Source organism: Microplitis demolitor, chromosome 7, assembly GCF_026212275.2.
Source record: "Microplitis demolitor isolate Queensland-Clemson2020A chromosome 7, iyMicDemo2.1a, whole genome shotgun sequence".
Taxonomy (NCBI): Eukaryota; Metazoa; Arthropoda; class Insecta; order Hymenoptera; family Braconidae; genus Microplitis; species Microplitis demolitor.
In genome coordinates, this window is record NC_068551.1 from 20007190 (window position 1) to 20034511 (window position 27322).

The window sequence follows — 27322 nt, forward strand, 5'->3', positions numbered from 1 at the left end:
CCAATCATCTTTTACTCAAATTGTAAACAATTATTGTATTAAAAAATTTTTCGCAGAATTAAAATCAAATGAAAGAGCCGAGTAATTAAGCGAACAAAAAAATACCAAATGATGAGAAATATTTTAAAAAAAACCGGCCACCATGAAATATAAATAAAGGGCGGCAAAAATGTCCGAAGCAACATAGACAAAGTCTGACTATAATAACAACATATTATTTAATTGCTACTCGGTTGTTTTTTCGTCGCCAGATAATTTGTGTACCTGCGCGGAGCATCAATGTATATATATAGTATACATATATATGTGCAGCACACAAAATCTCGGTCTCATTTCTTGAAAGACGTTCAGAAAGAACGTCGTCAACCCTCATATCAACTCAGCTACGAAATTCGCATAAACACATCTCTGTCTCGTCCATATTAATTTTCGCCCTCGCTCGCTCGGATTTATAGCTCCGAGGTTCGAGACAACGTTTCGCTGGGCAACTCCTAATTGCGCGTAATTACCTATAGCGTCCAATTAACTTGAATCGGTTTTCGGGCCTCTCATCGGAGATCTTTTTGGGGTCTCGCCCGAGGACTCGATGAGCCGAAACCTCTGCACGTACACAGTCCATACACAGACACCAGTTAGTTTTGCGTTTTATTCTCTCGTTTCGTTTCGTTTCGAGTATCCTCTCGCCTCCAGGTAGAACAACCAGCGACGCACAAATTGCCGGAATTGTTTCTCTATTGCCGCGTACCGGCCGTGAAAGTTTTACTGCCACAGCGCACTCCCCGCACCTCTACTATTATTAGACGTGAGTTTTAGAGAAATAGGCTTAGACTCGCGAGGTGGTAAAAATATTACCAAGTATCAAACTGTACGTAACCACTCGATCGATCAATCGATCTGGAACCTTGCCGTGACCCCAATTAATCACAAATAATCAAGGATCATCGACCAATTCAACGAAAAATCTTTTTAACCGTCAGTTAACACAACTCGATGAATCACGCCTGAATACTTTTATAATGATGAAACACTAATTATCTTAAAACCAATTATTATTTTACGTTTTATATATATATATATACATTTTTTATTTTTTTTTTAATAATTATTTTGACACTAAAAATACCTTACGTGTCCTATATATTTTTTTTATTTTCATTTTTATGTCTGGGTATAAATTATAAATCTAAAGATCTAAAATCTAAAATCCTCGGTTTTATAGTTTTTTTTTTTTTTTTTTTTATTTTTCTTAAGAAAAAAAATAATAAAAAACGTATTGAGTATAGATTTTATTTGTGGGACACAATGAAGAGAAAAATGAAAATGAAGGAAGAAATAAATTTTTTATAATATATAAAAATAATAATAATAACGAGGAAAATAAGCCAAAATGGATATGGATTCGGGTGAGAAAGAAAAGAATAAGATAAAAGAGGGTGAGTTAAGACGGACCGCTGGGCCAGGACAATCCGTCATTAGTAAACAAATAGTTTAGCGAACGACTGATGGTTCAGTCGACAGAGCACTAGAGACTGGAGACCAGAAAACTGGTGTAGGTTCTTGGGCAAGGGCCTACATAAACTTTTAAACAACAATGAGTTTATTTTGAGAAAAAAGAATTGACGGTCCCAGTCCCGGTTCGTACACCTGGCCGATCATGCTGATGATGTTGATGATGAGTGTAGGTGTGTGTTCTATACCTGCTACCCGTCAGCCCAAGAATGAACCGCTCGGATTATGCCTCGAAAATTTGAGCGCCCAATCGAGTATTTGATTTTTTAAAATTTTCCCTCCTACATAATTAATAATATTTTGAATATTATTTATTAATACTCACGTATTTTCTCCGTAGCATTCATATATTTTAATTTATCATTTTATTTTCATCCATTTAAATTTCTTCCCATTGTCCGGGCTCTAGTTTTATTTACTGTTCGAAACGACTATTGATGCCTTTTATTTTATTCAAATATTTTTAGACCTCAAAATATTTAGGCCACATAAAAAGTATAAAATTAATTAATTAAATAAAAGGAAATAAATCAACTGAAATGAAATACCTCTTACAGACTAGCTTTTATCTAAATTAAATGAAATTCATGTGATTTTGATCGTTTTCATGAGAGTGTCACGGTCGAATTAGATCAAACACTTCTCCAGCCAACCGTAACTGATCGTTACTGCAATGGAATTTTCTCAGATTCATTTGCCACTCGTTTATACACAATTACATTTACATATACATCTAGATTTAAATATATATACATATACGCTAAATATTAGAGTGCGAGTTGTGGAACTGGATGTCCGCGGAAGGGCGTAACTGACGGGTGCCGCGTTAATTGTATGCTTCCAAATGGACGTTGACCCGTACCCAAGATCCTTCCTTTACTTGTTTCTCTTTTTTTCACCATCGACAACGTTACATTGTGTCTCATTGCATTTGCGGCTTTTTCCCGTCCAAGTATGAATAATTTTAGTACACACTGAATAAAACTACTGTATATACTTATGTCACAATCTTGTTTCCTGTAAGCATAATACTTTCTTTTTTTCATTCAATTCATTATCTGTGTAGAGTAAATTTTTACGCGTATTCAAGGAGTAACGGCAACTGTATTCTGATTTAATTTTCATAATTAGTGGAGGTCGAAACCATGAGAAAATTAATTTTCATCATTTTCTGATAGCATTTTTTTCCAAAAACTGATTTGTTCCGAAGAATAATTGTTTTTAATGTCTTTTTTGATTTATGAATTTTACAAAAAAAAATTTTTATAAAGAATAGGGGACACTCCCCTTTGAAAAATTAAAAAAAAATTCTTATTGCCTTGAAAATTTTTTTCCATGGTTGGACAAAATGGGGTAGCTTCAGAAAGAGAAAATAAAATTTTTTACAAGTATGGCCATTTATATAAAATACAAAATCGACCTGAGTAACGAATTGCTCAAAAATAAATGCAGATGTAATAAATGACAATTAGGGAGAATTTCATATAAAATATGTCGATGAAAATTTTTGGCCACCCCATTTTTCCCGGGGCCAGTGTATACATATGTGACTTCCAACGAACATGTGCATCGACAAAATGAACAACCCACCAATTGAAAGATAAATTTTTCGAACGTTAATAGTTAAACAACAATAAAGACTATTGATGAACGATAATTTTGAAAATACAATATTATTCAGTAAATACAATTGAAAATACTTGTCAGTCATCGTGGAATGGAATGACGGTCTAAAGAATAGGACCACCGATTCCCCGAATTATTATTCACGTTAGTCGTTATTATTCGTTAATCATGTATAAGAACCCGAGAGCAACAACAGAAATAATTAAAACGAATGATTCATCAACCGTTAGATACGATGAGATTAAAAAAATTAATGACTCTTTGTCATCAGGCGTTGGGTCACATGAAAACCGAGCACGAGTATGTTGATGCTCATGCTCGGCCCTAGTCTTGCGAACGTCCAAGGAAATACCGGTCGTCCCTTTGTCCTCGTTCATCTCTTACACTATATACACACATATACATATATACATATATATTTATCTAAATAGACAGGGACCCATCAGTAAGACAGAGATAAATATATTTAAGAATATAAAAAATAACAGAATAAAGAAGTTTGGACCCGAACTTAGATTAGCATGACAATGTGCTCACCGGCCACTCATTATGGCCGCCGATTCCCGAGTGGCATTTTCAGCTCCGTCTTTCTCTTATCCTCTACCGACTTCATTCTCTTTTTTTTTTTTTATTTATACTCTTTTGTATGTACATATTTTAATATACAACAAAAATATATAAACCAATTTCCTGTGCTCTAAAATAAACTCCGTGGACATTAAAAATTTTCCGTCGAATTAAAAGCGAATTCCTCTGAGTCCAGTGAAAAAAATTCCGTTTTTTCTAAAATAATTTATTGCCGTCGATTAAATTAATTAACAATAAAAAATGCTATTTTTTATGCATTACACATCACATGGCAACTGATAGATTTATTTATTAGCGATATATAATGTTAGCGAGTAGAAATAAAGTAAAAATACTCGATATGCGAGATAATGATACAACTTACATGCACGAAAGGCTCATACTTAATATTAATATTCGTTGAATTATATGCATTACTACAATAATAATGCATTATTGCGTTTAAATAATAATACACGAATGAGGAACGTTCGACCGTAATGACGTATTTATTATTTTTAATATTAAATCATATTTATTTATTTATTCATTAATAATATTATTCTCAACAAGAGTAAATGACAATATAAAAATATTACTACCATATATTCAAGTAATGGCTTCGAGTATTTTTAACTTTTTGTTGGAGAAACAACCCAAGAGATTATCGATGTTATTCATTTTAACAATAACTTTCTTCTTTTAACGTTTTCCCGATCGAACTTTTCAGTCTCACTCCCTTGCAACCGACTGCGCGATGGCATATATATATATATATATATATATGTATGTATATGTATGCCCAGATAACCCCACCTACGAGTCATTCATTCCGTGAATGAATACCAAAGATGGATAGTCTCCCTCATCTTTTATAAACCTTGAAATGTTATTGTTACCCAAAGATTTCGTACGATTTCGACGAATTCACGCATTTTACCGGCTCAGGAGAGACGCACAATGACGCTCCTTAAGGTAGACCCAGCCAAAGAAACATTCATGTATATATATGTATATATGGCTAAATCTATGGGTATATCTGGAGCTATCGCGGATATATCTATATACTTTTTGAGGAATCGAAAGAGAAAAGAAAACGGAGCAGACTTAAGCTACTCTCGTTTCATTCGTGATCGATCGCTTTCCCTTTTTTCTTCACGATTTACTTCGACTCGTTAACGAACTCGGTTAAAAAAAAAAAAATTTAGAAAGAAAATCTTACTAAGAACTTTTCAATTTTTTGATATTTATTCTTACATCAATTCCACGTGAATGAATTATGCTCTTTCACATTTTATTCTGAGGATAATGAGCTACACTAATTAACGACCACTTCATCATCATCTTATTCTTTCGGATTTTTGACTCAGCTTTAGTCATTTTCTGAAAGACAAATTGTTTCATTAGATCTTCGAGGAATTTTTTTTTTTATTGTTTAATTAGGCGTTATATTTTTTAGAAAGTTGGTGAGTAATGACACAAAATTACTTTTTAAATATCGATTTCAAAATATTTGTGGCATTAATTCCATATAATTTATGAAAAATTTTTCAACAGTCTTCATATGGTTCAAATTCGATGAAATCATTCATCACTTTCCGTAGAATTAAGTAATCTATAACTCCGTTTATTAAGTGAACAAAAAAAAACTCGATTAGACAGCGAAATTCTCAATTGATGTCAAAAAAAAAACCAGAAATCTCTGGTCTGTTCCCCCGAAGCTTGAGTTTTTCATTAAAAAATTCTCCGAAGTCGTATTTTTTCATCCACAGGATCATCAGTCTCATCAGTATGCAGGTGTGCTCCGTATTCTGTAAGATAAAAATTTGAAAAGATAAATGTTTCATAGTTGAGTAGGCACGCCTAGCAAACACGTACAATAAATGCGAAAAGTACGAGTTTTAATATACATATATATTTATAAATGCACAGAAATCCAGCCATACAACACATAAAGCGTTTAAGTATTTATGGAAAATAGTCCTAATCGTGGAGTGACGACAATACAACTACCTGCCGGTTTCTTTTTGGCAAACCGTGAGAAAGAGAATAGCTGTGTACACCAGCACTATCCCGGGGCTGAGTAGACAAGAGTAGATGCACCGTATTGCCGCCTAGCCGCAAAGACGATGAGTAAGTGAAACGGAAAAACCATCGGAAAAAATAAGAGAAATGGAATAATAAAAAGAGAAGACCAGATCTTAAGTAACCACGGGGGTAATAGAGAGGGTGGTTATTCTCTTCTATTTCTTTAGCTAAACCATTTTCTCTTTTTTTTTTTTATTTTATTTTCTTTATACCTCCAGGGAATTAACTAGCCCGAGAAATAGCTGGAGGAGAGGGTGCAATGAGGCCTTTAGCTAAAGAACTAGGATACTCGTACGTTTTATTATTTTTTTTTCTTATTTATTCTTTCTAACGTACGGCTATTCTCTTGGATGTCCGTTCGCGCATGAACCATTGATACATTATTGGCTGGATCCGGGATCGCGGCATTTCCTTGAATTCAAAAGGTGCTATAGTGTTCTACACTGTATCCTAAACCATCTATATAAATGTGGATGTATACACACGGTCATTAGAACAACTGTGGATGCCTCTGCTCTCGGAAATCGTAAAATTTCCCGTTTGGACAAAAGCGTTTGCCCGAGACACTGAGACTCCGCCAGGTGATCCTTCTCTTTTTATTATTTTTCTCTTGCTCTGCCCTCTGCTCTCTGCTCTACCAGTGTCAACTATAAAAATTGTATAGTTATGACTCGGAAAAAAAAAATAAAATAAAAAATTTTAATACACGTGACAGCAACTAAAACTCTACTGGAGATTTTCGTTTATTTAAATTCAAGAAAACCCGTCTCAGTTTTTTTTTTTTTTTTATTATTTTCATTTTATTATTAGTCGGAAATTTTCATAGGATTTTCGACAATAAAATCTCGTTCCTTTAGACTCCGGCATTGTTTAATTTTATTTCTCACTGTAACCAATTTTTATAAATTTATATAGAAATTCCATCACAAAGTGGGCAGTAAAAATAAAAATAGGTCAAGTAATTAAGTTTAGATGAGAGATTTTTCTTAACAGTCATCAGCTGCTGTTCAGCTGCTTTGATTTAGCTTTTCTGTGCGAAATGAACGTTGATATGAGTGACGTGAGAAGAAGGTAATGCAAGTACCATTAATTTATGCGAGCGGACAAAAGCGTCCACGTACTTAAATATAATATCAAGGCAAAAAAATAATAGAGAATAATAATGAAAATGAAAAGAAGAAGCCTCCGAGGACAGTCGCTTGCTCTTCTCTCGGCCAGGTGATGACCGGTGCGGATCTAATGCCAGCACAAGTAGGGTGCAGCAACCCCTGGATATGTTTTACGCGGACCCCGGGGCGTGTGAAAACACGTCAGGCTGGCTTTGTCTTGAAAATTCTCAGGACTAAAAAGACTCTTCTTCATTCCCGTGACCACTCTTGGACACTTGGTGGTATAAACCCAACTCTCTTTATATTTTATCGTCACCTCTCACTTGCTCTGTTTTTTTTTTAACTCAAACAATCCTCGGCAGTTATATATAGGCTTCTACGAATAATACCACCCCGAATAAAGACACACACACACATACTGTATACATGTCCGTCGAAAGGTGAAAAGATAATATAATGAAATGAAAGAAGAAAAAAGTGCTTACAGTTGTAAAGAATTGAGGCCAAATAGGAAACTGTTGAAGAAAAACTAAACAAAGTCGATAAATGTCAAAAAATAAAAAGAGCGTAAACGAAGTGAGAAAAATAAGGACAGTAATGAAAAAAAACTCGAGAATCTTATTTTAGATGTGTTGTGAAAAATATTGTGTATAATATTTAAAAAAAGAATAAACTTAGGCAGTTGTCATGAGTGGTGACGAGGCTGTTAGCCGACGAGGACAGGAGGTAGGAAATTTGTGACACCTAAAATCTGGTACCTGCGGCGCATAATCTTGATACCGATCTCCGTTGTCTTATTTACGTCCGTCTTTCTGGGTGTTTATCTCCCCATAGCTATTTCTATTCCACGTTTCTCATCTTCCTGTTAGCTATTCCGCGCAGCTTGTCGCGACCCAAGTGTCCTGGTACTTACAAACCGGGCGTCGTAATAATCGACCGTAAAAATGCTAGGGTGCTTCCGAATTCGTTAATCTCTTTTCTTTTCGCTTATGCCCGACTCCCGAGAGACCCAGCAACCAAAGCACATAATACCTAGGACTCTCTGATGACGCTGATCTGCTGTCTCCGGTAGTGGCTCTGCGTCCACCAAAGTATATCTGTGACAATGCCCCCATTGTCTCGTCTCACTTAGCCCTCGGATGAGTCTACTCGGACAAACTCTTCCCAGGCTTCCTGCTGTCCTATAACAGACAAAAAAGTATCAAGTCCGTTTATAACTTACTGGGCTACTGATATAAATCAACTTTATTTTTTTTTTTTAATTACATGTTTAACACGCGAAAATTTATCTAACTCTACATAATTTACGAGGAGTTAATTTCCCGACAGATTTATGCGATCGCGACTGACAGGACGTAGCAGAAAAATTTCTATAAAGTGAACCAGTGTATAACGTATGAAAACACGTGGTTCCATTCATGATCGAGCTTGTCGACTTGCCAGTACATGACGACAGTGTGTGTTATGCCACGACGAGCGTGTGTCAGTAGCAGAGACTGCTAAGAGATGGATGTGTCGGTGGACTGCACTACGGTTCTGAAAAAGACCCACTGTAGTTATAGGTTTGGGGTGAAATGTCAAAGGGGTTGAGAGGAAGAGTGAGACAGATATATGAGAGTGTATGTGTGTTGAATTACTACGTCGTGCAGCGAAGACCACCCTCATAGTGAGCCATAACCGTATAGTAGCTGTAAAACTCGGGAGCATCCAATTCAGCAGAGATCTAGTCTAGTCTAGTCGTTGACTTGAGCCATCTACTCGAACGTCCTTGCTACACACACATGTTATTGACCTTATACTCACGAGTCATGACCTCGTATCACATGTCGTACCAATGTCAACTCTCAGTCTCTATCTCAATAGGCCAGAGACTCGTGTTTATGCTGCTGCTCGAGCATGTATACAGTGAAAGTACATACATATCCTGGATCTGTTTTTGTCTTTTCCTCGGCAATAGCAGAAAGGACGAGCAGTATTTATTTTTGAGTTTTTTTATCGAGAATCGTGAATCTGAATTAGAATAGTTATAAAACAGGACTACCACACAGGCTACCTGTCGATCCAGTGTCGATGTGGGGAAAAAATGAACCGGCAAGAGGAATCTGCTCCCCGAGCAACGAATTCCATTCTCGGGTTTGTAAAAAATTCAAAGTTATATATTTTTATTTTGTTCCCTGTTGCTCGGACTATTTTGTTGTTATTTATAATTTTATTTTAACGTTCACTGAGGACAACAGGGGATTTTAAAACGATAAATACACGCGGGTTATAATTCAATATCGGGCAAAGGCAGAGGCGCGGACACACTCGCTCGAAATCGACAAGGGCGAGGAGGAAAAGGAGATGAAGGGGGTCAAGCATTGGGCAAAAATGTTCGAGATCGACCTCGAGGGCAGAGAGAAGAACATTAAAAGGGAGAAGACATTAAGAACCGCCACAGATCTTGTATAAGGATCCTGAAGCGAGTGAGAGGGCCAGCCATGGACTCTGTCTGCGACTAACGTTCACTCGAGTTGGAGCGAGACGGTGATAGGTGACAAAGAGGGTACTGAGGCACCGGAGGAGCTCACGTATGAAGCAGGAGCTCATAATTTCTTATAATGTCCTCTTCTAAGGATGCCTAGCATACACCCTCGCCTCCGTATGTGCTCTTATGTCTGCTGGTTGCAGGACATTGCAGACATTCACTAGCAGATAGCTGGGAGTCGTTAAACGGCTCCAAATCTGCCGAGACATGTTTATACTCCCCGGTTTTCTGTTTGAAAATTTTCCTCCTTTATTTATTAATTCTCAGTGGGTAATTTCATAAGTATCCGTTGCTTTGTGAATCGAGTACTCTGACGTATAAACATGTGAAATAAGAAAAAATAAATTACGATTATTCATTTAAAAATTTACTTTACAATTTTCCTTTCTGAGTTTTCTCTAACAAGTCGCAACATGGGAATTTCTGCTTGCACTTCTTATATTTTTTATGAATCTCTTGAGTTCGACAAAGCATACTTATGTATACCCTTACTGTATATACAGTGAGCTATATTTAAAATATATATATATATATATATGTATTAAGCGTACGTATGTGGATATTCCTCTGTCTCCTCATTCCACCTGGTCTGAGTCGTGTATCGTGGATGAGGCTTGAAAACGACAAAGAGTATCTTTTCTTTCTTGTCCGGGTCTCTCCTCCTTCTCCCCCTCCTCCTTCTTCTTCTCTTGCTCTTCCTGCATATCCTCCACCTCGCTGTTGGGTATATAAGAGAGTTAATCTTGATATAATGGCCACGACTGTCGCGCGGTATCCGCAAGACAATAGTCTCTGAGATATATCGTTAGTCCTCGGCCTCTCTCGCGCGCCCTCTCAAGCCTTACTCGCGCCATTAGAAGGCGGGTCTCTTTATTTACCTCGCGGGGTGTCGGACGAGATCTGCACACGCGAGAGCACCGTCCAGGCAATACGACCAGCTATGCTTACTGCAGTGTATGCTGTACTACGACAATGACCGTGGGTTTTAAATAAAATGAACACTGCTGTCCTCTCTTTCTCTCTTGTAGGTTTAACACAACGACTCTGCACTACTGCTCCTGCTTCTCGGGAATCCTTGTCGTTATTCTCTTTTATACATTCATATATACATATATATATGGATATTTTATGCGGTTACAACTTGTGGTCAATTCAATCTGTTGAATTGCTATGGATATTTTATTTTTAAAAAATAAAAAATACTCAAGTTAAATTTCAAAACTTGCGGTTCATAATTTTTTAAATATTTTTTTTTTTTTTTTTTTTTTTTTTTTTTTGCAATAAACGGCAGTAAATAAAATATTTAGAATATGTTGTTTCAAAGTCAACTATTTCAGTTATTTTTATAAATTAAACTGTTTGAGTCTCAGTGTTTACAAGCTCGGGACACAAAACACCGGCACCTGGGACCTCCTGGTCGTCCAGCTCTACGCAGTTTCAAGTCGCGGTGTTTAATAAAAAATAAATAAATAAACAACTTAAATGAATGAGAAACCCGGATCTTTTATTGTTTTCTATAGAACGTCATTTTTATCCATTTTTTATTGCATTTCATTTTATTTCTCGCGTTCCCTTAAAATCTTAAAGTTACGACGGGCATTTAATGATGAACCGCGTATAGAGTATAGTGGCTAAAAAATAAAAAAAAATCTTAAGAAAGAGCGCAAGTACAGTAGTATACTCACAAGAGCACAAAACTACTTATTCTCAGAGCCTTATTCTTTATATTTATCATCTCCAGCTCGATCTCACTTACTGCTACTTGGTAACTTTTTTCAGGCTCCTGTCTGCCCGTCCCTGGTATGGATTCCCACCCCACTTACTCCCCCGCAGAATCATAATCTGATCTTGTATTAAGAATCTGCTCTCACTCGCTCCCATTTTCCTCTCAGTCTCATCATATCTCCACCTCCTCGGGGTGCCGAATGCCCCTATTTTTATGCAGATCAGGAGCACGAGAAAAGTGCCCCGGAGCCGGGATACTCAGTACCAGTAAACGCTTTATAATCTCCCGCTCGGTTCATTCTTTCACTCGGCAGGCAGCTGGTACTCCGAAAAAAACTAAATGATCGATCCACCGAAAAATCGATCCCATCCTTATTTATCTCTGATAAAAAATTCACCGCTCATACGTCCTCATTCATCATATTCACTTATTATCAGCAGCCATGGGTATTTATATTTAACTTTTATTTATTTTTATAAATATTTTCCATTACTTCTATGAGAGTTTCCCGGTATTATTTTCTTCAGAGGCATATCTTTATTTATCGTCAGACGTAGGTCGTTATAGCTCGCCCGTACGAGCGAGATGTGTACAAGAATTGCGTTGAATGCACGTTTGTGCTATTTAATAATGAATTAACCCGCCCGAGGGTCTCCGTTAAGCCAAAAATGAGGGTGTGATGCCAGGGTAGTCTACTCATTCGCCGAGCGACCGACATGTAAGAATTTTTTTCCTGGCCAAAGTCTCGTCGTATTGTGCCTTCGGGATCTTACCCCAGCCATCGCCGGTAGTTACTATTCTCTCTTATACACTCCCTTATATCTTTCTTTGCTTTTTCTTCTTTTTACCTCATCTTTTTTCTCTTCTTTCTTTCGCTCTCTCCCCGCGCTATTCTCATCCCACCGTAAGGGAGATAAAAATTATCCGTGAAATATTGAAGAATACTGGGCATTCAACCCTCATGTACCGATGATATTGCCAATTGGCAAACTTACTTTATGTTGGCTAATTTTTTATTCAATAAAATTATTTATAAATAAATAAATAATTTTAGAAAATTAACTGCACTGACAGTTGACATTTCAGGAGTAATTTATCGATTGGAGTAGATAAATTAATTATTAAGTGGGTTAAATAATAATTAATCATATTTGAAAAATATTCTAGATGAAATGAATTAAGTTTTTTTAAATTTTTTATCTTAGAGCCTTATTTCAAGACATAACTCAATAATTCCAATATAAATTACGTCCTTTTATTCGTTGAGTAATGGAGAAAATGAGAAAAAGAGATAAAAACGGCAATGCTTCAAGTGGAAAATCGACCGATCGACTGAGCTCGATTTTACGCGATCTGTGTAATGCTGATAGTAATAGTAATAGCAAAAATAATGCGAATAATAATAGCAATGCTTTATGTTTTATTATTTTATTTATTGACTTTTCTGTGGGCGCATTGCTGTTCAAATATAAATATAAATCGTGGGCTAGCTGCGTAAATACAGTGTACACACACGTAAAAACTTAATACAATTGCGAATCTTCCCTCTGCCATATAAGATCCGAGATATGGACGGCATTATCTCAAGGGAAGCATCATACACACCAGCATTACTTGCGTATATAGGGGCGGCCATTAATTCATCTGTTTTCGTTGATTGCTTGTACCCAAGTACACTTTTTTTCCTCCATTTGATTTCCTCCTGGCAAAGCCACTCGGCACTTGTCTAATTAATTTCTAACCTGAGGTCATTGACAGCAAAGTCATCGCAATTTACCCCTGAGAATTGTTGGCGTAGAAAAAATAACGGACTAAAACTTTTTTATTATTCATATCACCACTGAATTGTCTAGATCTTCTTAAAATATTAATTCCACTTATAATTTAACTTGTGTCTGGGAATCATTTTTATGAAAAACTTTTTAAAACTTGCCAACTTTTTCTACCAACCAAACTGTAAAAATTTAAAAACTGTCTTGACCAATTTTTAAAATTTAAAAAAATGATTAATTTTGAGAAAAGTCAGTGCTCTTACGTTGGATAAAAATATGAACTAATAAAAAATGAATTAATAATAATAACAAAAAAATATTCATTGCATTTATCTATGCGGAATATATTTAGAAACTATCAAAACCACTTTATCAATGACTAAAAAAACCAGATCGTTACAATGACAAAACTAGTTCCCCCATGTCTATTTATATATCGCTGATAAAAAAAAAAAAAAACAGTAAAAATAATACAATGCCAGTAGAGAATTTAAGTGTACGTTTAAACAAAAGGCCCAGCGGGTGCTAAGGGAAACAAGATTAAAAAATTTGAAAAAAATATTTTTTTTATCACACACAAGCCTTTAATACATGCGTCGACGAGCACTACCACCACTGGCAGTGTGCTTATACCAGGTTAAGTACCATTATGTCAGTGGCATAGTCGCCTTATCCTTAGAGCCTCATACTCACATGAGACTATGGACCACGGTGGTCGTAATAAAGCGTACTAGGAGCCCCCGTAGTCGGTGGTGGCTGCAGACTTTACCATTGTAATGCAAATGTGTCTAATCGGTCGAGCCAGCCGACCATATGTCCGTTTTGTCTGCCTGATCGGGACCCAACGCAACTTTTCTATCAACACATACATCTACATCTGCATCTATATTCATATAAATACCTATCTCCATATAAATAACAAAAAAAATCAAAATGCCTGATGCTGATGACAATCGACAATTAATAATTTAATTTTAAAAAACAAATCGCCTATGGATCGGTCACAACATGCAATGTACGAGTATGAGCAGGGATATTTATGTATGAAAGTGAACACCAGTACCGAGCCATGCCATCCGAGCATTATTGCGTACTAATGACCATCGCGGACACGCTTAGTTGGCTATTATGTTATTTCGAACGGTACGCTGAGCTTGGGGACTCGGGAGTTGGGGACGCTCCGGTTTTGTTTGGTATGTCGACTTTGTAACGCTTGATCGCGTTTGCCGATGGCTGGATGCATGCTTTTCTTCTTTTTACTATTTGCTATTTTTAAATATCAACCATTTATTATAAATTGTCGGTAATTAATAATAATAATAGACTTCGGATGTTTTGTCCTTCAATCCGATGTCAATTTGTTAATTTTGTAATTAACTGGCATATTCATGATTATTAAGATAATTTTTTACAGAACATGAACACTAATTTACTTTTGCCAAAAATTAGAAAAAAAAACATTGATTAAATTTTTCAAATTTATTGACCTTGATTAGGTTTTTCAATCAGTAATTAATTAGCTATAAATTATAGAAATCTATTGATCACAAATTTTTATTTAATATCCAGTATGAAATTTTGAAAAAAATGTTTAGTAAATATGTAAAACGAGGCTCCATTTAATTTTTTGTGGTTTCAGAGGTTTGATTTTTTCTTGAATAGCTGAATTTCAGGAAAAACCACAAAAAAAATTTCAGAGGCTTTTAAAAAACGAAGCTCAATTTCTATTCATAAAGGAATTTCGTTGAAATAAATCTCAATATAAATTATGAAAATTTTTCCTGAAAATTGAGATGTTGTTTTTGGAAAAAAATTTATTTCTGGACCATTGAAAATGGAAACCGCGCGATTCTTAAAGTCGACTGTGGGAAAAATTAATGGGTTTAATTAATAAAAAATAAAATGATATGGGAAGTAATGAATGAAATAGATAATTAAATGTATAGTACATGAAGTTATTGTAGACGATAGATTACGAAGACGGCAGTTGGTACGCGAGTGCAGAAACGCGCAGCAACCCGTCAGCTAGACGTATATATTTAGTCTCGATTATTTATGATTACGATTATTTTGGTCGGCTTTAGAGCGGTTTATTGAATGTTTAGCATGTGCCCACTACGCTAATTCTGACCGCGCGATACATGCAGTGAAAATAAAAAAAGTCGTGTGCCACTCGAACCTCATTTTTGCAACTGAAAAACCGCCTTTAAATTTTTCTACCAAACATGTGAAGCATAAATCTGCAGCTAATTTACAGCCATACCGTCAGGTAGTTAAGTATGTACCTAAGTAAAAAAATAATAGTTTTCTATTACAGATAAAATATGAGTGACTAAAATTACACTTGTATTACTAAAAGCACAATGAACGTTTAAAGTAATTCCAATAATTGTCCACCCGCACAAATGATAGGTACTTTAAACGTGAGAGACCTTTTAGTGTCGTCTATTAAACGTCGTCATAACGTTCCTAGCCAATCTATGGTGGAGTCGCGTGAAAGGTATCTCTTTACTCGAGGCATTTTCCAATCAGGACATTCTAAACGTCTAATATCTTCTCCCACATGACAAATAAAAATTCATTTTAATTTTAATAAAAGGTTACTATAATTATCTTACATTTTTTAATTCATTTATCTGTACAAGTTAAAGATCTGGGAGGGGGGGGGGCTTAAAAATGCCTGATTTATTTTCACTGTCCCGACTTTTCTGAGTCTTTAAATTATTATTTTATGTAACAGTCATTAAAAAAAAAAATTTATTGTCACACAAAATCAGTTTACATAAAAAAAATTATTATTAATAATTAAATTAATACTTTTGGTCCATTTTACCCTTTTTGTCGTATAATTAAAAAAAAAATTCCAAACTTCTAAGCCATCACCCGTGAGTGAGATCATCAAATTTCCGATTACTGATTAACCATAAATTTTTTTTTTACCTGAAAAAAAAAAAAAAAATATCATTCTGAAGTTAGCCGACATCTAATAATTTTTTGATTTTTTTAAGAACGATACATTAAAAAAAAAAAAATATTTAAGAAAATTGCACCTATAGTATTTTTAATTTTCTACATGCGCATATTTTTATTTTTTTTTCTATTTTAAATTAAATTGCTGAAAAAAATATTCGAAAATTTTCAATTGTCTGCCAACTTCAGAATCATAAGAAAATATATACATTGGAATGAATAAAATAAAAATTGTAAGTAAATAATAGTATCGTATTAAAAAAAGTAATTTAGGCAACACGAAAGTAAACATTACCGTAGCGATAGTTTTTTTTATCAAAAAGAGTTTATCATGTCTATATCTCAGCGCAAAAGAGACAAAACAGAAGTCATATATACATATATAGATACATGTATACTGGATGAGTGCGTCGTCTTTACTTACCGAGTGTATAGAGTGTAGTGTATAATGTATAATATGAAAAAGAGGTGGAGGGGGAGGGTGTAGGTGGGATAAGAGTTAGTGAGTGAAAGAATAAAGAAGACAGGAGCCGGTTGTAAGAGTGAGAGGGAGTGAGGTAGTATCGCTTTGGACGCTGGACGAGGCGCACGCTCCATAGAACCAACTGTACCACGCGGTTTTCACGCGTTTTAAATACAAACGTTTTATAAACACATACATATATATAATAGTATCATACATAGACAATCACAAAAGCCGGGCGGAATAATGTGTGTAACTGAAAAGCACTGAGCTGCCGGTGCCACCGCTACAATACTGTACTTGCGTCCGGGTTGTAAAATTATCCATACTAAAACACCGTTGAATTTTTTGATGAATCAACAGTACACATGAATTAACGGGAAGTCTTTTGATGGAAAAATAAAATAAAATATTCATCGATATTTTTCTTAGCCGAGTAATTTCTTCTTTTAGTAAAAAAAAAAAAAAAAAAGAAAAACATATCCTTTATTTTTGGTGTGAATTCTTCTTGGCGATGTGACCAAGCCGGGTAATGTGTTATAACGGTTTACGAATTGTATGTAACGAATAAAAAAGGTGACGACATGTATTAGGAAGGAAGTGGTTTACCGCGAGAGGATGATATGAGAGAGGAATGAAAGCACTAACGGAGCGAGAACGGAGATGAAAATAAAATAATTTCAATACTGTTACTGTTGCTGTTGTTGTTGGTGGTGGTGCTGGTACTGGTACTGGTTGTTTAATAATAAAGGGATAAAGATGAATTGGAAACACGTACCGGGGTCATTATCTTGATAATGACGGATCCTTGTGATAAAAATTATCCAAAGCGTGTGAGTGACGCTGCTTGATGCAACTGCTCGCTCAAACTTTGAGAAGGAGACAGAGGATTTTAGCAAAAGAGTATGAGACCTTTTATTGGCTGATGAAGGTGTGGGAAAATCACGAATTCCCGGTGAATAAGACAACTGGCGCCGATTGATGTTGATGCTGATGCTGGTACTCATCACAGCAGTGTCTAGTGTACTGGAAACGCGGAGGATATCGCCGGTAATTTATAACCGTCAGCGCTATGGGATAGAAAATAGTTTCAGTGATTGTGCATCTTAAAGTTTTAATACAAAGTAAACCTTCCATGTGGTTTTTCTACTGTCGATTTAATCAGGCCTCGGTACTGAGCTAGTGGTTACGGTCAGGACAATCGGCCACATGAGTGATTGTCATTTCAAATTTACTTTTTAAATATTTTTTTTCGTTCTCTAATGAGTAACATACTCAGTTGGTGACGGAGCTTCTAGCTTCATGTGGTGTTCGATTATTTTAATTTGTTATTAATTAATTGTGTAGCCAAGTTACGTGCAAGAGTGATTGCTTTGTTGCCAAAACCCCGAGGGTTAAATTGAGGAAAATTTTTTATATCGAAACTGGAAATAAATGAAGGTATTTTTTATTTAAAAATTTAATTAATACTTTAAATGAAAATTAACAAATATATTTACAATATGGATGGCAATAAAAGGCGTTAATTTATAAACCAAACATCACACGGCAGAACGTGATCTCATGCCGTAAATATCGGTGAGACAAATCAAGTCTTTTTTTATTTTAATGAATTTTATTAATAAATATTATTTTTGTTTAAAAATAAATAATAAGAAACTGATGTCGTATTGTTCGACCTACGGGTAATCCGAAAAAGTATTTAAGGAATGTGCGTGGTGTTGGTTTAGTATACTGAATATTCATGCAAGTAAAAATAATTCAAGGAATAAAAATGTAAATAAAGAAATTAATAAGCATTAAATTATTGACGGACAAAAAAAGATTAGGAATATATATAAGTATATTAATAATAATGAGGATAATAATAAAAAAAAAGTGGGAAATTGAGGTGAAGTGTGTATGAAGAATTTTTGAGTTGGCTCGTCATCAGAAACGCGTGCCAAGAGCTTAGACCGATGCATTTATCTCTTTAGTGTTTATTATTATTTTTTTATTTTCTTCAATTCCCACAACCGATCATGACATTTTTATAGATCCGACCTCTTATTTAACATATTAAATTACATATTTTTAAATTTTTTATTTTTTATAACACTTTAGATTTTAGACTCCATTTTTTTATCGAGCCGCGACAGACGTGGACAACTTTAATTTTTAAAAACTCGAAAGTTTTGAAAGTATTTAATTCTTTATGTTTCGGAGACAGTTATTTTTCTGAGCTTCGTATATCTGATGTGTGTCGATGATAAAAAATTTAATAGCCCGTTAAAAAATTATATAAAAACGAAATCAAGATCACGACAAATCGAGCCGTTCATTTTTTTTTTTCAATGCCTTCTACCTCTCCCGCGAGATTAACTCCCACTTTAATGACTAATTTATGCTCAACTAAATCATTATTCTATTGAGCTGACAATAGTAGAGTCCGGGGCAAAATGGGACAAAACTGAATAGAAAAAAAAACTTAATAATTATTTTAATACCGAGTATATTTTAAAATTACTGATTAATAAAAAATAAAACTAATTACACCGTCGTCATGACGGGCATTTTGTGCGAGTTAGTATAACCTGGTTAATGCGATGACGTAAATATAAAAGTTAACTAATAACTAACTATATAAGAATAATCGTATTCATAATGGTGTAATTGCCGCGTAATTAACAGACACTAGCATTAGAAGCTCCATCAAGATTTAATATCGTGTCGCAGACTATTAAATGTCAGTATGAAAAATATTTAAATCCATATTTTCGTCCCACATAAACATAGATTTTTTTTTATACTTCGTACATCTCGTACTAATTTAGCTAATGCATATACGTTATATGTAGCGAGTAAAGTACATCAATCTACACTACATTTTACTACGATTACTTTAATATTCTTCTTGCAACAGCAATTATTTCAAAGGGCACCTGAACCCTCTCGCGAAACCTACACTACAGCTAATACTCTCTTCTACATACATATATATGTATATATATATATATATATATATATATATATATATATATATATAAGTAGTGGAGCAATCCGATCGGATCGAATCGCAAAGCTCACGCGTGCATCTGCATTCCAATCGTCCGCCGCGACGAATCATCGTCAGTTAATTATCATTACAATACTGTTTATATACATAATAAAAAATATGAAATGTATTTAATAAGATAAGATAAAATAATTGCGCGATTTATTGATGATTATGAATAAAGCCAGGATTTTCTCTTTTATTAAAAAATCAACCATTAATAATTAATGATGTCATATTTTTAATATTACGGCAAAAAATTGGTCGCATAGAAAAATTTTTCAACTAAAAGTTGTTCAAAATTTAATTTTCTAAAAATAATGTCTCATATAAATTTTCCTTAGGATTAATAAGAAAGCCGTAATTTCAAAATTAAGATTTTCATAATTAATAAAAATTTGAATCATTCATTATGAATCTTAATTTTGGAATTACGGTGAAAATATCGATCGTATAAGAAAATCATAAGAAACATTTTTTTTCCAAAATTAAATTTCCTACAACTTTTGTAGGAAAACTTTTTCTATAAAACCAATATTTTCTCCAGAATATCAAACATTTGAACGACTCTTTTCAAAATTAAGACAAAAATCTTGTCCCTAATTATGAATAAAAAAAAAATATTTGTTTTTGAAATTAAAAGTTTGAAAAAAAAATTTTAACACTGGGTGGACAAGTTGCGAACTACAAAAAAAAAATGTAAATAACAATTGTGCTGTAAAGTGTTTACAATCTAACATATTAAAGGCAAGTGGGCAATCAGTCGGGCGAACTAATGAGTGACCGGCGTTGTTCGGTTAAATTCTTTAATTCCCGGCAATTATGCGCGGACGGTAATTAGCACGCTCAGTTTTAGCGCAGTCACATGCCCATTCATCATTCACACAGGAAGTTAAATATTATTTTGTTAAATAATTATCGTACGACAAAAGTTATTATTTTTAAAAAAACATTTTACTTTATATTTTTATCAAAATATTTATTAAGATAATTAAAAGTAATTATAAATTAATTACCACAATTTATAATCCTTCAATTTAAAGTATAATTATTTTTTTATTCATATCCTTATCTAAATTAAAATAATGATAATTATAATAATTACCTAAAATTATAATTAAATTGTGGCCGCAATTAAAAAAGATTCATTGAAACAATTTCTTGCAGAGTAAAAAATAAAACTTACACCAAAATAATAATAACAATAATAAAATTATAAAAAAAAAAAAAATAAATAACTCGCGTATAACACGCGAGGATACCAAATGATAATTCGCCGAACGATTAATCATATTAATTGCGACAAGAACTGTTCAAGCAGAAGGGACGTGAATATTGAGGATGTGCCCCTCAGAGAATAATAAAAAATCTAAAATAAAAAAAATTGCTCAGCCACTTAATTATAAATTGTAATTAACGCTAAGCTCGCCATAACACAACGCACACACTCTCTCACACTCACATGCTTTACGAGCGCGAATTAATTACTGCCTCACCCTGCCGACAATTAATTACTCGTATTTTTTTTTCTCAACAAAACACTTTATTAAATAAATAAACTTTGCAAATCTTTACTAACATTTCAAACAAGAATACAGAGCTAGGGCTAGAGCGAGAGCTTTTATTTCTTATCATTATTTATTTAAAGAAAAAAAAAAGTAACTCGAGAAGAGTTGACGCAGTAGACTTGCGTGATGAATTTAATCCACACACATTTAATGCATTAGCTACATCACCAGTGTAATCACAATTGTGTCTTCCTACGTCGAAAAATTTTATTATTACTAATTATGAGAGTGGTCGTGTGTTGGGATGACGACAAGCTGAATTTCTGGACAATTCGCCGAGCTAAAAAGCTAATTATTATCAGTGTCGTGTGTGTTTGTAAACGTATATAGACTCGACACCACCCACGTGAGCTAATTTTGCTCAGCGCAAATACATATCCTGTTGCAGGTGATAAAAGATCATAAACGTTTTACGACGTTAAATAATAGCTTCAATAATAGCTATCCAATCGACATACAGCAAAGACATTTCTCGGAATTACTTTAGAGCATGATATGGATCAGACTCTCACGACATAATCCCGATCAATTAATGGCCTATAATTAATCTAGTTAACTGGTTTACGAGTGATGTGACACTATAATAAACTCTGTTTAAACATTTATATTTTTATTTTTTAATCAAATATATATTTAACCTTAGAGTTGTTGACATGAGGTAAAATGGGGATAAGTTAAAATAATATTCGTATTTTAAATAATCACTTGTACTCGAGAAGAAATAATTTAGTCGTTTTTAATTTTTTTATTTGTGATCTAGATTCATTTCAATCTATTGATATTTTTTTAGATTTCTTTGGGTCTAAAATTTTAAATTTAATTTGATAATTTCTGAGTTTGGATCATTATAGATCTTCATAGATCTTATTAATGAAAAAAAAAAAATTATGTGTCTGTAGAAAGCTTTGGATTTAAGCCGCCATAGATCCAAGGGCTAAATAATCTGAAGCTGAAGGTAGCGGCCGGAATAAGTAGCGGCCACGCAAAAAATTTCTGGCCGCTTCTTATTACGGCCGCTAGCTTCAGCTTCATGCTAAGTAATTTATATTATCCTTACTTGAGAGAAAGGAGGAATTACTGATATTTTTAATTCTTTTTTCATCAATTAATATTTTGAAAAGAATAACAGCACCAATAACTGACAAATAATGTGTTGCGCAAAACATGTAATGCACTTATAACAAATGAAAGTGGCTGATAAAAAATTCAGCACAAAGTAAAACGAGAAGGAAATAAATAAAAAAATAAATGACCAATTGTCATAAATATTGTTAATGATTCGAGCGTCGGAGATTAGAAAAATCGTTGGGTTGTGCGGCTCAGCTCAGAAATACAAAAGCCATTAACTAACGGAGTAAAACGAGCAAAAGGGCTGAGTGAAAAGTAATTTATATAGACGACATTAATATCCAGTCGAATAAAATGTCCAAAGTTAATTTATCCAGGGGTCGATAATAATAACAGAAGGGTTCTTGGCTCTTGTTTATTATCGCGTGTAATTATTTAGTCTCGTCTAGTCTAGTCTGGTCTTCAAGTATAATTACATATAAAAACCATATATATTAATCGATAGGGAAACAGTCATCAGCATAAGCTCAGGAAAAGTTCCTGTCGAGGTGAGGAAAGTGGGAGGAGTAGGGAATCAAAGCTTCACATGCGGTTTGGATTGTCGGTGTAGGTGAGTGTGTGTTGAAAGAGGGTGGTTAGAAACGGAAATAAAATGATAAATCTATCGGGTGCGCCATGAGGTCGAAAAGCAAAACATTAGTGTGTAAATGAGGAGATAGAGGGAGTTGCCAGTTAGCTGACGGTAAAACCTAGGGAAAGAAAAATAAAAATGAATTAATAGAATAAGGAACTAGGTCTCATCGGATATTAATAAGAAATCCAACTACACTCCATTTGGTAATGGTAAATCTGATGGATACTCTATCTTGGATACTTACACATGTCATATATTTTACTTTACACGTACAGAAATTACTTACTTACATATATAGATATATTTATACATAGGGAGAGATGTGCAGACGAGATTTCTACCTCACACATTCCCCATTTTCTCAGCCATGCCTCCAGGTATGTGCGAGTGCGATATATTTACCCAAGTATGAACTCTTAGATATCCACATACCAGCAACTGCGGATCTGGAGTCTCCCCGACTCCAAATACTCCAACAGTTGATTGTATTTTTCTGAATCAATATCATTAATGTAATACAGCGAGGAGCCCTGATGAGGACGCGATTACGCCCGCGGAAAATTCCAGCATTCTCTTTTTCTCTCTCTCTTTTTCTTTCTCCTAATCGCGATCTCGTATATTAATAATACACACCCGGCGATGCTCGCACATTTCTGTACTCTTATTTGCTTCATTTATTCTCATTCTTTCTCATTTTATTTTTCATACTTTTTTTCCTTTCATTATTATTTCTTATCTACATTCATATGTGTAAGAACTGTTACATATCATATACATTTCACCTCAATGCTAATGAGATTACTAAAGACAAATATTTAAAACAAATTTAATATCCATTGTCTTGTAATTTTATGTTGATGAATAAAATTATCAATGACTTTTTGCAATCTATTACAATTAACATATCCACACGCACAGTCACTTGTCAGTTGTTAATTCAATTGAAATATTTAATTATCTGACAATTCGCTGAAAGAAGTTTGCCAATCTGTTATGTTTTACTCTCAATAGTGGCAAGTCGAAAAAATATTTAGTGACGTTGCAAGAAGTTTAAAAAAAAAAAAATGAAATAAATACGCGTGTGTATGTGTATCGTTTCTGCGTTACTGTTACTTCCGCAAAGTTGATTGGTAATGAGATCTGCAGATAAATTTAATCAGTTGATTTTAATCAATGACTCCTCTACCTCTACCTCTGGGTCTATCTCAGCCTCTACCTTTGCTTCCATATCACCGTGAGGTAAAGCTACATCTGTACTGAATAAGAAGAGGCACGCGCATTTAATTCTTCCTCACAGACTACATATAGAACACACAGATTCATTCTCCAGTCGCTCCGGGCGACAGATAAATTTAATAATTATTATTATTATTTTATATTTATATTTACATAACTATCTAACTATATATTTATTTATTGCGGGTGTGAAAGGCATGCATAATAAATAGACTGTTCAAAGAGAATAGTGAGTAAAAATAATGAAGCCTGAAGAGCGGCAGGACTGAGGAACGGACATAAGTCGAGAATAATGCACGTTAAAATCGACGTGCGACACATCGCAAGTGTACGACTACGATCTAATCGTGATTAGAGTTCAGGGACGCGTGTGTGGAGTACAATACACATATGTGGACTGGCGAAGTAGTGGTGTGTCATGTTGTAAGGTATATCTCACGTTCGATACGCGTCACAATCCTCTGAGTTGTCCGCGGCCGCAGCGAGTGTGACGATGATATTAATTAACGTCCTCAAGATACGATCAATGGAAACTTTACGACTGCATGAGACCACTAGGACTGGAACTGAGACTGCGACGAGTTAAGTAGCGAAGAGAGAGAGGGAGAAAGTCTTATCTGTACGGTAAATGCATTAAAAGGCCTCCCCTTACTTATTTACTCTTTATATACCTTGATCATGGTGATCTCTGATGAGCTCGACGAGTTAGGTTATATTTCCTATCGGCTCCATCTCAGGGCTTTCTATTCTATGGATAAGTCTGAAAAGGCTATAACCAATTTCCAATTAAACCATTTCTTACATTTAATGTTGCCTTTTAACTTTTTACTTGGATTATTTTAATTTACTTACACAGAAAAAAAAAAATTCTTCGTGCAAAAAATTTTTACTCTTTCTATGAATTTTTTTTACTCAAAACTCGAATGCAAAAATTTTCGTAAGGCGAGTAAAAATTTAAAAAAAAAAAATTTTTTTATCTAAGTTAGTAAAATAAAATTAATAATTAAAAAAAAATGAATGAATAAAAATTTTTATATGGATTTTAATTATCCTGAAGAGTAATAAAAAATTTTTGACGTGACTATTTAATGTCATGTTAATTCAATCGCCGCATGGTTAAATTTTCTATACGAGTATAAAAGTAATGAATTTTTCATCTCACAGGCAGTGATCCCCTAAAAAAAGTATTTTAAAATAAAATCCACATCTCCGTGGACAAGTTTTATGTATACATTAATAATTAACTCAGTAAATAAGGAGGGACGTAAGTTAATTACGAGTTGTATAGAACCGTATCACCTTGAGCTCTAAGCCGGGTCTTAAGGCCACAGGCCACGTTTAAGATTGGGTGTGTTAATATAAAAAAATGAAGGGTTGCTCGATTGTGTCCTCAGTGTCATGGGTGTTGCAGTTAATATCTGGTACGTGCAGCGCCATTTCACTGGTTATTAAAAACACAAATATCAGCTGTGGAACAGCTCACGTACACGCAAACCCAAGAGCTTATTACCTAATACTTGAAGAAGAAAAAGCAGAAGCAAAAGCAGACCAAGATCAAGACCAAGACGAGTCTCCGAGGGATTATTGAATTTTGAAATTTTATATTACGCACCTCAGGCCCTTTTTTTCCTTAGTCCTGTAATTGCATTAAAGTCAACCCCCATTGAATGTCTCTTTGGGAAAAGAAAAAGAATGAGGAGGAATAAAAAAATGTATGTATATATATATATATACATATATACAGCAGTAGATGTGAGCAAATTAAAGGGAGAAAAAAAAATAATTTGAGACGACGGTTTTTCTTTGTGTGTACGACCCGCGAGTACGTCCCTTCTGACAATGAGGTTGTAGGGAAGAGTGAGGGGCTAGTGCGGTACGTTAACGAGACGTCATAAGGCTGCATAATTGCGTCACAGACGGATAATAGAGTAATCGCATGAGCTTCGCGTCGATAACGAGGGATTATTGAATATTTAAGTTAATAAATTTTTGTTTATTAATAAGCTTATTTAAATATATGAGTAAAATATTTTTTTGTCTTTTAAATATATGTAGTAGTGACTTTGGATGAAGAAAATGGGCACAAGTGTGGTATGGGATGCTTAAATGTACCAATACTGCGACGCAGTCACCCTCGATGGCCAAAAGCCCGCGAGGGGAAGATTACTGCCGGACATGTGTCGATAGCCAAGCACGCGGAAAAGCACACAGGAGCTTATTCCGTCCTGAATTCCCGTCGACCGGATCCGGAACCGTTCTAATAGTAAGGGGCATCCGGATCCAACAATTGCGTTTTCATCGCTCAGCGCCCGATAATTCCATTGATCAACTAATCGTTTTATTATTCCACTTTTTATCAATACATTTTATATATAAAGCAATTAAATATCATTAGTGGGCAAAAAATATAATTTAAGTAATTAATAATGTATTGATCTCTATCGGGATTATTTTTAGAGTCATTAAAGGCAATCTCGGAATAATCTTTACTACTTTTTACCTCATAAAAAAGAGTTGTCTAACCACCAGAGTGCTCTACACTGCAATGAGTTGTTTAAAGAGCCATACACAAACTTTATTACAATGGGTAAAGTGTATACATGATATTATGACAAATTACTTCTACGAAAATAAATAAAAAAAAAAAGTAAACAAGTAAGTAGAGGCCGCGTGGCTCTGAGAACAGCCCTTGCGAGACGACTGCCGTCAATTACTTTACGCTCGTCACGCGTCTACATACTCGTCCACTGTACATTATTACGTACTGCAAAATCCTCATAAATATATACCTGCCTACCTACATATGTATGTATGTATATATTTATAAATGGACAGAAATATATTACGAATAAATTGAGAATACGTTTTCGTAAAAGCTTACCAGTGACGCGGGGATGCGGATGAGCTGGCGAGTATGACGAACGAATAAGGAACGTTACTTGTATAGCAATGTCTGCATCTAACATTTATATGTATATAGATATATATGGGAGTGAGGAAGACTGAATTGTATGTTAGAAGAAGATGAGTATGAGAATGAGAAGTTGAACCGTACGTGTATGTGTATAGATATATATAATAGAGAATTTCTGCCCGGCAATGTTATGAATACATTATACTCAGAGGGTGCTACGAGGGATGCTGGCACATGCGCGAACCCACGCAGCTCGACCCTACCCCGTGAGCACTCACACAAAAGCGTCTCTACCTTCATCTGGCTCACGGGACTCCCTGAGTTGCGCTAATTATACATGCGACTACTCGAGGAGCGAGAACGAGAGAGCGAGAACCAAGTCCCTCTCGTTTAATTTAGAAGCGGAGGCGTCTCTCCGTCTCTGAGAGCTGAGCCACCGGCGGAGAGGGTACCGAGGGTATTCTCTTACTCGAGATGAGTATCATCCTGGGAGGAGCAACCCCTCCGAGCT

General features: G+C 34.7%; 1 protein-coding gene across 3 annotated transcripts in view; it reads left to right on the top strand.

The window, feature by feature from the left end:
• Window positions 1-27322, top strand: part of LOC103574458 (zinc finger homeobox protein 4) — a 142069-nt gene that overhangs the window by 15206 nt on the left and 99541 nt on the right. Inside the window, exon 1 of one of the 3 annotated variants that reach the window (XM_014443508.2) lies at window positions 16836-17797. The exons of the other annotated variants lie outside the window; for them this stretch is intronic. The gene's annotated coding sequence lies outside the window, so the exon portion shown is untranslated. Of the gene's footprint in view, window positions 1-16835; window positions 17798-27322 lie in introns of those variants that run through there. 3 annotated transcript variants of the gene reach the window in all.